Source organism: Agelaius tricolor, unplaced genomic scaffold (assembly GCF_023055355.1).
Source record: "Agelaius tricolor isolate 1412-34295 unplaced genomic scaffold, bAgeTri1.0.p SCAF_3, whole genome shotgun sequence".
NCBI classification, from domain to species: domain Eukaryota; kingdom Metazoa; phylum Chordata; class Aves; order Passeriformes; family Icteridae; genus Agelaius; species Agelaius tricolor.
In genome coordinates, this window is record NW_027269263.1 from 8,961,819 (window position 1) to 8,974,622 (window position 12,804).

General features: G+C 40.8%; 1 protein-coding gene across 2 annotated transcripts in view; it reads right to left on the minus strand.

Moving 5' to 3' along the window:
- The window catches only part of TBXAS1 (thromboxane A synthase 1), a 232,264-nt gene that overhangs the window by 136,200 nt on the left and 83,260 nt on the right, over nucleotides 1-12,804 (minus strand). The window lies entirely within an intron of this gene.

The window sequence follows — 12,804 nt, forward strand, 5'->3', positions numbered from 1 at the left end:
GAAATATTCATACATAGAAATCTTTTTCTAGGTCTGTAAAGCCTACAACTTAAATAACCTAATGTGACAGCAGGGAAAACAAATAACATCTTCCATTTTCCATCTGGGGGACAGTCAGGTATGGAGGAGATGGGAATTGCCAGCAATCATCTTTTTTTTTTCCTGTTGACACCCTGTGGGAACAGAGCTTCTCAGCTGCTATGTACACCTGGAAATTGCATGCCAGCTGTCTTTGGGAAGGTTGGGAACTAACTCCTGTGCCATTTGTTCTGCATCCTAGGCTGTAACTCTAGTCAGCAAGGTGCTTTCCTGGACTATTCTTATAAAGCACTCACAAGTTGAGTAGCTCCAGATTAGAGAACCACAAAACACCCATTAACATTTAAGAGAAGAGAAACCAAAAAAACCACCCCAAAAACACAACACCCTAGAAACAGGTGAAATTACTGCATGTGAAAATGAAGCCACAGTAGCACTGAGAAGTCTCAGGCACAGTGAAAAGTTTCAAAGCACAGCTGTACCAAGACACACACCTCATCCAGAGACTAATCCAACCCATTGTGTAAATTCATGAAAAAAAGAGGCATGGCGACACTCATTTCTATTTACGAATAAATTGTTATTCATTTCCTTTTTTAATGAACTAGATTTCTTTCTATGTTGTGAAAGCATTAAAAGAAGCACATAGGACTATTAATTTAATTCCTGGGAGCATTAAAAATACCATGTAACATAAAAAACTTGCTCACACATACTTCCTGCGCTGCTCTGTACAGTTATGCACCTAACTCTTTGTCCACACACCTGGGATTTAAAATGCTATCTTCTACATACCAAGAACCTCAGTGCTATCTCAAACTCACACCTTGCCAGAAGGCCTCTGCCTTCTGACATGCTTAAAGAAGTATCAAAAAGAAGGAAGAAGATTCTGGGATTATTTATCTTCTCCCCACCACTAAAAGCACAGCTATCTTTAAAGGAGTTCCTCCCTCGTCAGGTGTAGTAAGAGACTTGTGGTATGAAAGTAATATATTTAAAGTTGACAACGAAGAGAAGGAGGGCTGATTGAGGTCATTATAATGTACAGAGTTGGTAGAAAATTTCAAGTAACTTATACCAGGGTGCAAATAAAATCTGTTTCTGAGCATCTCTAACCTCAGGGTTTAGCAACATGAGGGTGAGACACACATTTACTAATCCCTTCCCTCGACCAAGTGAGCAGCGCAGGAGACACAGGCTCTGTATGGCTGTGTTAATTCATTCATGAAATGAAGTAGATGACATTTACCCACATATAAGAAATGACAGAGATTAAATTAAGCTCACAAAGTGCCACAAAGAGGGAAAAAAAAAAATCTCTGAATTATACAAGCATATTCAGCAATCTATATCCATTTGGTTTTTGGAGGCAATCTGGGTCTAGACCTAAGCACAAATACAAAAACTTAAGCCCACATTCAGGGGCTGGGGAGAGAAGCAGCAAAAGGGATGGACAGGAATAGCAATTGTTTATTTTCTCTGTTCAGGTAGGCTGCAGCAGAAGCTGGGTTCCAGGGCAGGGCAGAGCCACAGGGTTGTGGGCTGTGCTCCTCCACAGCCAGGGAGCTGCCTCTTCCCAGTGCTGGCAGGGGTTATTTTTATCCTGCCAACTGGGCTAAGATGATTGCCGCTGCCGCTCCGCATGCTCGCATCACACCGCTAGCGCTGATTAGCTACATCAGTATTCCACTTCATTAATGCCAAGTGAAGGCTGTAAATAAGGCACTGCTTTTACAGGATGCTACTGGAAATGAGAAGTACTGTAATATTAATAAGAAGCCAGTCACTCCTCCTGCGTGGGTGCGTGGTGCTGTTGTGACCGGGTGACGCTCAAAGTCGTCACAGCTCTTCACCTCTGCAAGAGTGCCAGAACAATGTTTCTAATTCTTTTCCCATGGTGCTTCCCATCAAGTTGGGCTGTATTAGTCTGTGTTTTGTTACTTCTGTTTAGACTGTGGTATTTTCACCAGAGCTTGTTTTGTCTGCGCTCGCTAAAGCGCGCTCTGCCTGACTGGCCTCATGTGGCGGTGCAGCAGGCGTTTGTTTCCTGTGGGTTTCAGCATATTTCTGTGCCTGGCCTTTCTGGGGCTTGTCGAGATTCAGCGTGAGAATGGCCTCATCTCTTTGCACCTCATTCACTACTAAAGTACTCCTTTGCCACACCTTGAGGGAAAAACCATGAGGTTACTTTTTCCAGAACAGTGGATTATTATTTCTAGGGAAGGCTACCTCTGGAAGATAGCAAACTGTCTGTGTCTCCAAACTTTACTTGCTACTGTGAACACAGTGTTCATTTGTATGGACTTGTATGAGCCTATTATTTATATTCAACAGTGCTACCTATTTTTACAGTGAAATGAAAAGAAAAAACTTACAAGATGGCTAAGGACGGTAAGTAGACAAATGTTACTTAGTCTAAGTAAGTGAAGGGATAGGGTTCTGCTGAATGCTTATCCTGATTTCTAGTTAGCTTCCTTTGACAGACAGGTAAGCAATTTCTGGGAAACAACAGGCAGCCTTACCCCGACAGGGCTAAAGCCATTTCATACAAGATAAATGGAGACAGAGCAGCACACTTGCAGAAGATGAGGGATATGACTGTGATGCTACATCGAATAATATGGCTGAGAGAACATGGGGAGGAGGGGAATGCAATGCAGGGCTGCTTTCTAGCAAAGTATGGGGGACCTATCTGAACACACATCCATGGAGCCAAGGAGGATCCTGTGTCCCAGAAAAGAGGGGGCCATGTGTGTGTCACAGTGCAGGATGCAAGAAAAATTTGGGGACAGAAGGCAAGAGGAGAGAATATGTGCGACTATACAGAGAAAATGAAAAGGGAAGGTGGTCAAAGGATTTAAATATGATTTGTGATACTACAACATCACAAGAAACAGCAGGTGATAAAGCAGGTTGACTATAATAAAAGCAGAAGTGTAATAAAGTTTATAGTTACACACCCATCACTAAACTTCATATAAGCAAACATTCCAGGGTGACTAAAACAAAACCCATGTGATGTGATCTGACTGATGCCTCTCAAAGCCATTCTAATCATGATAAAAGTGACTTTGTGTTATTTTTCCTCCCCAAGACCTGACATCAGGGTACACAGAAAAGCCATCCATAACTCTGCCTTTCTGCAAGCTTCTTCTCATGTATGCTTTACTTATCATGGCCAGAACTCAAGTGTGACTGGAGTTCTTCACTTCTCCAGTTTTGTGAGAAAACTTAGCCATTTTAGCCCTGGAGGAAAGAAAAGGCTCTCAGAAAAAGACCTGTCCTCATACATATCTTCAAAAGCAGCATTCAAAACAGAGACATTCAAAATCAGTAGGCTGTTTCTGTTTGTTCTAATTCTGCACTTTATCTTTCATTTCTTTATAGGAAAGACAGCTCATCTGCCTCCTGTAAATAGGATCAGCAGTGGTGGACAAAACAATATTTTATTTTTGAATGTATCTGAAATAAACATGTAAATAATTTTCTTTCAGTCTACTCCTTCTTACTGGCATTTTGATCTTAAATCAATGAGAGAGTTACATTATATAGTACACCATCCCCTCTTAATACCTTTGCTCTGCTTATGTTAATGCAGATGCATGCATTTCTGAAATAATACTGTCTTGATATTAGAATATTTTAATTCTTCAATAATAGATAGGACTCAATAGACTGTTTTTTGTTTTGGTTTTTTTGTATCATGAACATAGCGTGATGGAATGAGTCAGCCAAACTGAATTTCATGTAACTACACATGCAACAGACCATCTTGAAGAATAAGAAGTGACACTTTGACTTGGTCATGGTTACTAACCTGAAAATATCTGAAGTTTAAGCAAGTGAAATAGGGTTGCATAAGTGGGAAGGCACGAGCCACTCATTCATTTGGTTTGTGTGCAATAAAGACACAGATCCCAGCCAACATGGGACAGCCCTACTCAGGGAAGGAAAGGCTTGTCAGACCAGCCATGAGGGGACAGTCACTGGGACTCACTTTTCTTGCACAATCTGCCTAAAAAAAATATGTCTAAACAAAGGAAAAAAAGATAGTAACCACCTACTGAGCTCTTGGGAATAGACTTTTTTATGCTACAGCATACAAAATGCACACGGGAAAGATTAATTTTTTACCTATAGCAGCATGTACTTTTTCTATACATTCTCAAGATAAACACACACACAAACCCATTTATTTTGTTAATGCATTATTAAATGTACACTAATAAAAGTAATTTCCCAATGCTTGATGCATTTATCACGAAACCACTAGCAGAATTCTTTACAATAAAAATGCTAGCAGTACACATGGCCAACCTAAATTATCTAGGGAAATGGCTAATATCTGACCACACAGAAACATTAGAAAGCAGGGTTTTGTTATAGGATAGAAGGAGAAAAATAGATGTATTTTCTTACAGAAAAATTGCAATGATAAAATTATTTTTAATAGAACAATGCTACAGCTCCAGGAAATTTTCCTGAATCAATTCAATCTGTGTCGTGCAGGACTTGAAAAACCCATTAAAAATAACCGTGATAAATTTCCTAACCTCTTTCAGTGCACCACACAGAAGACAAAGGGAACTGCAATTCAACAGAGATAGAAAGAAAATAACAAAATCCTGATAGCTTGTGTATCAGCAGTAACATCCTCACTAACAACAACGAGCAAATCTCTACCACAAAGGACAAGAAGAGCAGGAGTGATGTGTACAGCTGACAATGGCACTCCAAAGTAATGACTTCCAGGAAAATCTGTGTTACAAATGGACAACGTGCTGCTGAGAGGTAGTTGAGTCACAGCTTTCATAAAATGGCAAATTATTCAGCCTAAGAATGAATGTACCAAACCCCAGGGTGTATATGGGTCTGGTAAGGCAACTATGGGGATTACATCCCACAAACATCTAATATGCTCACCTGGTTTAAATTATTAAAACCTCACTAAAATCCATGCAGGTTCAGGGATTTTTTCCCCCATATTTAATGTGTAGTCATGAGATACAGATCATGTTTCAAACCGTAATACTAGTGAGTGCACTGCCTAGTTGACCTATTTTCCATTTGCCATGTTCTACATATCATCAGTTGTAACAAACACACGTCCTTTGCTGCTCCCTTCTTTGTGGTGGGAGAAAGGGGGCAATCGCATAAAAAATGGCCTATACATCACCATATAGTGAAACGACCCAAATCCATGGGGATGGAATAGCACCTGTAGCCCTCTCTGCCACAGCCAAATCCTTTCACCTCGTTGGTGAGTCCTGTTCACCCACTCCTTGTACTGACCCCCAGCTAGAGCTCAGAAAATCACACTGACACTGCTCTGCACATGTGTGAGCTCTCTTCACAGCTGCACTGAACAGCTGTCCCAGGCCCACATCTGGCTGCCTGGGGACATGAGTGAGAAGCAGACTCAAGAATTTCTTCTCTCTGCCTCAGTTATAGCTGCTTGGCTGGAGACTACAGGATTCCCATGTCCCTGCTTCATTTTTGAGTCCATGTCACCATTCTGCCTTGCTATGCTACTTCCCAAACCCTCTGATCTCTGGAGTGTGCTAGAGCAGTTTCCCAGAACCCTTGTCTCCAAACAGTTCAATGCACATGAAACACCACTAGTTATGATTAAGATTTCTGAGAACAGTTCTGAAAAAAAACCCAGCATTTTTAATTGCTCAAAGTTTACTTAGAAAAAGGGGGGAAAACAGTAGATTTGAAGACAGACCAATGTAAACATCTCATGTTCTTTCTAAATATAAATGTATTGGGCCAATTTCAAGCAACTTGATCCTCATGCAATGACAGAGGTACAGCAGAGATACAACCCCCTGAATCTATTCATAACCCCTATAAACAAAGCACAAAAAAAAAAAAAATACAAGCACAACTGTAGGATGAGCCATCATTGAAGTAAATATATTGATCTATCAAGAATGATTGAAGACTGACAATAAAAGGGTTATAAATTCCTAGAAGAAAAAAAAAGCAAAAAGCACAAAACCAACCCACTGAAAAACTCCCACCTACATTCACAGGGAAAAATAGACTGAAACAATAAAACACAATGGCAGTGCCTGTACATCTTTGATAGCTGCCCCTCCCAAAAGCTGGAACAATCCTGCTATAAACCAAGCAAATGAAAATGTAAATGCATGAGCAATCGTCTGGGGGATTCAGATGCTTTGTGTCCTGTAGGCAAAGAAGGAAGGGGGAAAAGTAGGAAAACACAAGAAGGCACCACTTTTAATATCTGCAATTATTGATTATGCTCTTCTCACCTGGAGCCTTTTAAATCCAGCAGAGATCTCCCAGTATACAGGCAATGCTGCCCGCATGGCAGGGTCAGTACTGCCAGCAACACCCCTCGTCCTCTGACCTCAGTGTCATCTGCTGCTTCCACTCCTCTGGCAGCAGCAGGGACAGCCCATGGATTTCAGAGGTGCCAGCCTCTGGAAGTGTGAGTACAGCTGCCTGCAGAAATCCAATATCCAAAATGGCAAGCCCAGAAGAGGCAAAGACTGGGAAATACCCTGAGTGCAATGCCCAGAGCAGTCCCATGGGCAGCTATAAACACAGTGGGATCTGCTCCAAGGCTTACCAATTGTGTAGTTGTGGAAATATTTTGCTAAAGAAATTACCAGAATTAAAATTTCACAGACTTCTGTTCTTCACTACTGATGAAAATCCAATGGTATTAGTTAGAGGATGAAAACAAATAAAATGCCAGTAAAACAGGAGAAAATATGGGTCTGTAGTAAGAATAAGTTTAGGTATTTCAAATATTAATCTTCACATTTTGTAACATACATCTCTATTTCAAAAATAAAAATTTAAATTACTTTAATGGAATTTAATATTGAAAAACTAATGCCTTTCCATGTGATGTCACATTACCATCTGACCTACTTTAACATTTGTCTCTGTACTGCACTTGGAGACCTACTTTCTGCCCCAAACATAGCTTATTTCCTATTGGCCTAAATGGCCAGCTGGTGAACATATAAAATTGTTAGGCTGCTTTGGTAACATTTTACTTTGGCCCTCCACACAAAGTATTTCATAAGATGTTCCATACAATAAAAGGTCCCAAAGAACCAAGATCCTCTCACTTTGAAAGACTCTGCAGCAAATCCCCAGTGTCCTTGCCAAGATCTTTTTTCAATAAAATAGATTCCAACATTGACAGAAAAGCTTGGATTATTGCTGAGTGATAAAACGTCTGCTGCTAGACCTTACAGAGTCAGAACATTGCTCCCAACTCACTCCTTTTTCTGTAAACTACTTTAAGAGGTCTGGGTATGCCTTCAGATTTGCTGTACAAAACCTAATTTTATTCAAAAAAACTGAAGTTGTAGAACATGAGAAAGACCTAAACATTGGGTCAAGATCTTCAAATAGTCATGACTCTGTGCCTGAAATGAAGCTACACTGAAGTAAACAAGAGCTTGAAGGTTCAGACCACCTTTCTCAGGCTTGTTTGCATGGGGCAGAGAGGAGATTCTGGTATAAGACAAGATTTTAATCTTAATAAAGTTGGACTAGAAAAAACTCCCATGCAAATGTACCCCAATAATTGCTGGAGGACATGGTCAGTCTTTTCCCTGATGCAGTGACTGTCTTTGCAGAGCTGCTGTGTCTCTGCAAGGGAGGTTTCTTTGACATTACAACAGCTTTTTAATTATACTTGTAGAATTTTATTGGTATGACTAAAACAAATCCTCCTTCAAGAACAGCCTTCAGGTTTTGCCACTAAATTTACTGGAGGGAGAGAAAGATTCACAATCCCCAGGGTAATGGTGGCTCAGCTCATCCCATGTTCCCCAAGACAGTAAAAAAAGAATGAACATACTAACAGCTTAAAAAAACTTCCTCCTCTGCAGTGGGGTATACTTTTGCCTATTTCCTGATGAAATCATACCCAGTTCAGGGTGCCAGCAGGCCTGACATAAAGAAGACTCTCCAGGAAACAAGGTACTCAAACAGAGAAAAAAGGTAGTTTTAGGATGGTGCCAAACCAACATAGAAAAAGGAAACATTTTGCTCCCCTTTCTACTAATAAAATGCAGTAAACTAAAATTGATCCCCAGACTAATAAGTTAGAGGGAAAAACTAAAACCTATATATGACAAAACAATAAAAAAGTAATGAAGAGATTTATGGAATTACATAAAAAATCTTGGAATAATGTTAAAATTGTCAGGTCATGTTACTGTTTTCAATTCAACGTGGATAAGAAAAACAGGGAGGAATAAAAATCAGAACACAGAGGAAAGATAGCATAGAGCTAAAGATAACAGAGAGAGGTAAGAGAAAGAAAAACCCAGAGCAAATATTTAGGGGGTAAGGGAAGGAAGTATGAAAAACAGAGCCTACAAATCAAGGTCATGGATGGAAAAAACCAAAACCAGAACAAACCCCCACAAAGTGGTGGCAGCAATTGAACAACAACATTGAAGGCAGCACTTGATGGGAAGCACCTCTGTAGATACCTGGCTAAGTGTAGTCATCTTCATAAAGGAAAATACTAGTACTTTTAAGAAACAGACATCCCAAACCCATTCCTCTGCAATGCTTTGGCAGCCTAAGGGACAGAGGCCCCATGAGGTCTTGTCTAAGGGCTCCCCAGAATGAGCAGAGAGGCTCTAACCAGCACCTGCCTCCTGGGGCTCCTAGCTGGTGGCATGAGAAAGGGACAGAGCCATGGATGCTCTGGCCTGTGCTGGGCTTGCCAACAGCAGGAACATCCAACACAGCCTGCTGATCTGCATCCTTCTCCAGACCCAGCGTAGCATCTGTGGAAAAGGGAAATCCCTTTTGCTCAGTGCTTCTCGTGGCACAGTCACAACACAGTAACAAGCTGCTTTTGGATTTCTTTGGGCTGCCAGAAAGAAGGGAAACTGGCATTAGGGAGTGACCTGGAGAGGGAGTAATTTGACTCTCCTGTAAAGTGACCAAGTCAAGCAGGAGAAATTCCTGAACCGAGTGTTAAAATTGATCTGCTTCGAAGACTGCCATGAAAGGGGACAAACACACATGCAAACATACTGGGAGGCATGATGCATTTGCCTCCCGCTACGTATAGTGAGGGGAAATTATTCAAGAAATGCATTAAAAAATTACCATGCATGGCACTAGGAACACCAGTTCATAATCAGATACATAGCAAGTGAAGTCAGAGACCATTAATAGCTGCTGAACGTTGCATATTGCATGTATCTGCTTTAGGTTTGCATCAATACTTCTGAAGTGCTGTAGGAAATTCTAATGAAAGCATTTAATATGCACAGCAAAATCTTCAACACTGCTGTTTTCCCATACTTTCTAGGACTTATATATTGAAATAATGCCTCAGATTTTTCAGTCTTTTAGAAGCTCTCCACCTGCTTATTTCCAAATGGTGGAAAAGGGTGGGGGGGAAATTACAAGGGACTTTACACCTTGTGTAAAGGTGTAAAGCTTTACACAAAATGTTGTGTAAAACTGCTTGTTAAAATGTTGAACAAATACAGGTTCCAGTAGATAATGAAGGTGGTAATGTGAAATTGTGTCTAAGGAACAAGTTTTTGTAACTCAGAATATTTCCTCCCCCTTCCTTGAATGAGGATGACACATTGTGGTATGCAGGTGTAACATGATAAGAAGAAGCAATCTGTTCAGCAGTTTCATTCCCTTTAAAACTATCATTTTAACCATTAATTAGCAAAGGAGCAGGCAGCAGAGATCAAAGATCACCCGTGCTATATATTAGCTGTAAAATACTCCTCAGGCAGCACATTTTCAAAAGAAACTTCACTTTTCAAATACTCCTAGGATGAAGCTCACCAGGACTATGTTTCAACAGCTAAATGCTGCACAGTACCAGCATGCAAGGAACCAAAAGGAAACACTTCTGCAGGAGGAAATGGAGGTGAAATCTTCTCCTAGCCAAGGTTGCTATATGCACACCCACAGAAGCAGACCAAGATTTAATCAGGTTCCTCAGAAGCTTAGATATGGTACAAGGGCCTGCTCCTGCTTCCATTGTCAGTCTTAGGAGCTGACAGAGTTTTGGCCAGTCTCTCAGAGCTGTTCCATGTCTGACCAAATCTGCCAGTGAAGCAATTCCAAGCAGGAGATGTTCCTCTAAGCAATCATTCGTGGAGCTATGGTCACAGCAGTTTGTACATGCCATGAGCACAGAAAAAAGCATCAGGAACGTGGTGCAGGTGACAGGCAGTGTCCTTTGTTGCCTTGCCAAGAGCACATGAAATGCTGCCTGTCTCATATGGTTGGATTTCACACTCTTTCCAGAGGTGTAAAAGATTACATCAGGTCTTTGACTTACATTGGCTTAAACAGCTGCAGTAGAGTCACAGAGATTGGATGGAGAAACTTGGGGAAAAGCACAACAGTGAGCACACATCTGCAGCTCAGCCACCCCAGGGCAGTGTCTGGAGCCTCAGAGAGGAGTGGGAGAGCTTTGCACACAGAAGAAACTACCACTTCACCAAAGGTTTCTATTCTAATGGCTTTGGCTGCACTGAGGGCTGGAACTGCAACATTTTGATGGGCTTTTGAGATCTGTCTGTGAATACCTAGAACACAAATGTCCCTGGACCTTCCCAGGGCAGCCAGAGGCTACAGTACCAAATCAAGAACCATCACAGAGTACACAAGCTCGAGTTGCATGGTTCTCGTGGGAGGTCACAGTCCACACAGCAGATTTGTCTGTGGCTGTGAGGTACTCATCAATAAATACCTTTGACAATACTAGTACATTAGGTATCAATTTGCAGTGTTCCAGAGACCTAAGTACATTTGAAACATGCCAGAATTAAACTGGCCAAATAATTTACTGTAAACTTTGCCAACAATCTGCAGCCCACAGATCTGTGTATGCAGAATGTAAAATACTCCAGTAGTGATCAGGCAGCCACAAAAACAATTCCACCTGTGACAGTGGCACAGACTCCAGCTCTCAGAACAGTGTGGTATGCCACCTTTTGGGCATGTCTGTAGGCATCAGTCCCACAGAAGGCTCTGTTTTCAGGAACAATTAACTCTAGAGACAAGAGGAGAAACTGGTGATGATATATACCCAAAAGTAACTCCAAAGACTTGTTCCAGCAGCTCGATTTAACCACTGGAGCCAAATATAACCAATACCTAATTATGTTGAACTGTGGGAATTCAGATGGAGATGTAGCATTGTACCATGAATTCTGCCCTGGAGTTTCTGCCAGGAGTATTGCTGGGTTTCAGTTCTTTTTTTATAAACAATTAAAAAAAATAGGTTACTATTTACAAATTCTCATAGTGATTAAAAGAAAGGCTCCTGAAAGTTTAACTTGAAAACATTAAGATTGTCCTATTGCTCTGCCCATTCATGCAATAATATTTTCCAATTCAGAGGGAATGGCTAACACATTTCGCAGAAGAGCAACAAAATCATCTACATGCAAAGAGAGGGTGGAGAAGAAATATTTTTCTCCCCATTAACTTCTTCCAGGTACAATAGAACTTGGAGTTTATGTGTACCAACAGCACTAAAAAATTTTTAAGGCACAAATGCAATTGTTTTTTATAGCCCTGATTCAGCAAGGTAGACAGACTTCTGGTTAACTTGAAGCATGTTGAGCAATACCATTGACTTTAATGGGATTACTCATGTACTCAAAGTTAGGAGTTCTGCTGTACTGTACAATTTGTAGGTAGTTAATGGAAGAAAGAGATAACTGTAACCCACATCAGCAATTCTGGGGCTGGTCAACAATCTTATAGAGTCAAAGAACCTTATCACAACACATAAAGGAGAAAGCAGTGAGAAGGAAATAAATCTTGATGAAATACGAAAGACCTGACATTAGCCAAAAAATATACTGCTCTTTAAGAACACAAAAATCCAGGCAAGTGAGGCTACCAAAATTCCCAATCAGGTTACATGGGTAACAGATATTATGAGGAGCTATAAAACAGCAACAGGAAGCTTACTTTTCCCTATCATTGTACAGGTATGATTTCTTCTAGCTGAAATATAAAAAGTCAATTCTTTAAAATATCAAAAAAAAGGAAGTACCACACGAGAGGTAGTAAGTCTAGTAGACCCCCCCCCCCCCATTGCAAAAGAGGGAAATCAAACAGGATATGATTTTTTCATAAAACTGAGGTATTTCTTTCCATGAGCCTTCAGAAACAAAGATGAGAATACTTTTCCTGGAATCACTTTTTCCACAGAAAGCAGAGAGGCTAGAAATAGATTGCTTAAAAACTTTGTGACATTCAAATAGCAATAAAGACATTGTTTCTTCAGTTAAACTCGGCCCATGATGAAGACATCAGCAGTTCCCTGCAGGAGGAGATCCTGCTCTATCCACCTTAGGTTTGTCCCAAGGTATTTGATGACAGCAGAAGGAACAAAAAGGCTTTGAGTAAAATTCCAAATGCCCAGATCCCAGAAATGCATGTCCCTCTTCCATCCACAAAAGGGGAAAGCACCAAGCCCCCACAGTGACAAACCAGAGCTTCTACTACAGACATCTTCAGACTTCTCACAGCAGGTTGAAGTTGAATGTCCAAGGCAGAGTAAGAATAGGGTTTGACCTGCTGCAAGCTATTTCAGATGCAAAACAACATGACGGAAGAGTGTCATCCCACAAATGGCACTGAATTTTAATCTGTTCTCACTCTTTGGTTATACACAGCGAGGTCTACGTTATGACCTCTTTACATCCTTCCCCATGTCCAAATGCACTGCTACAGTCAAAGGCAGAATAAGCTCCTTCA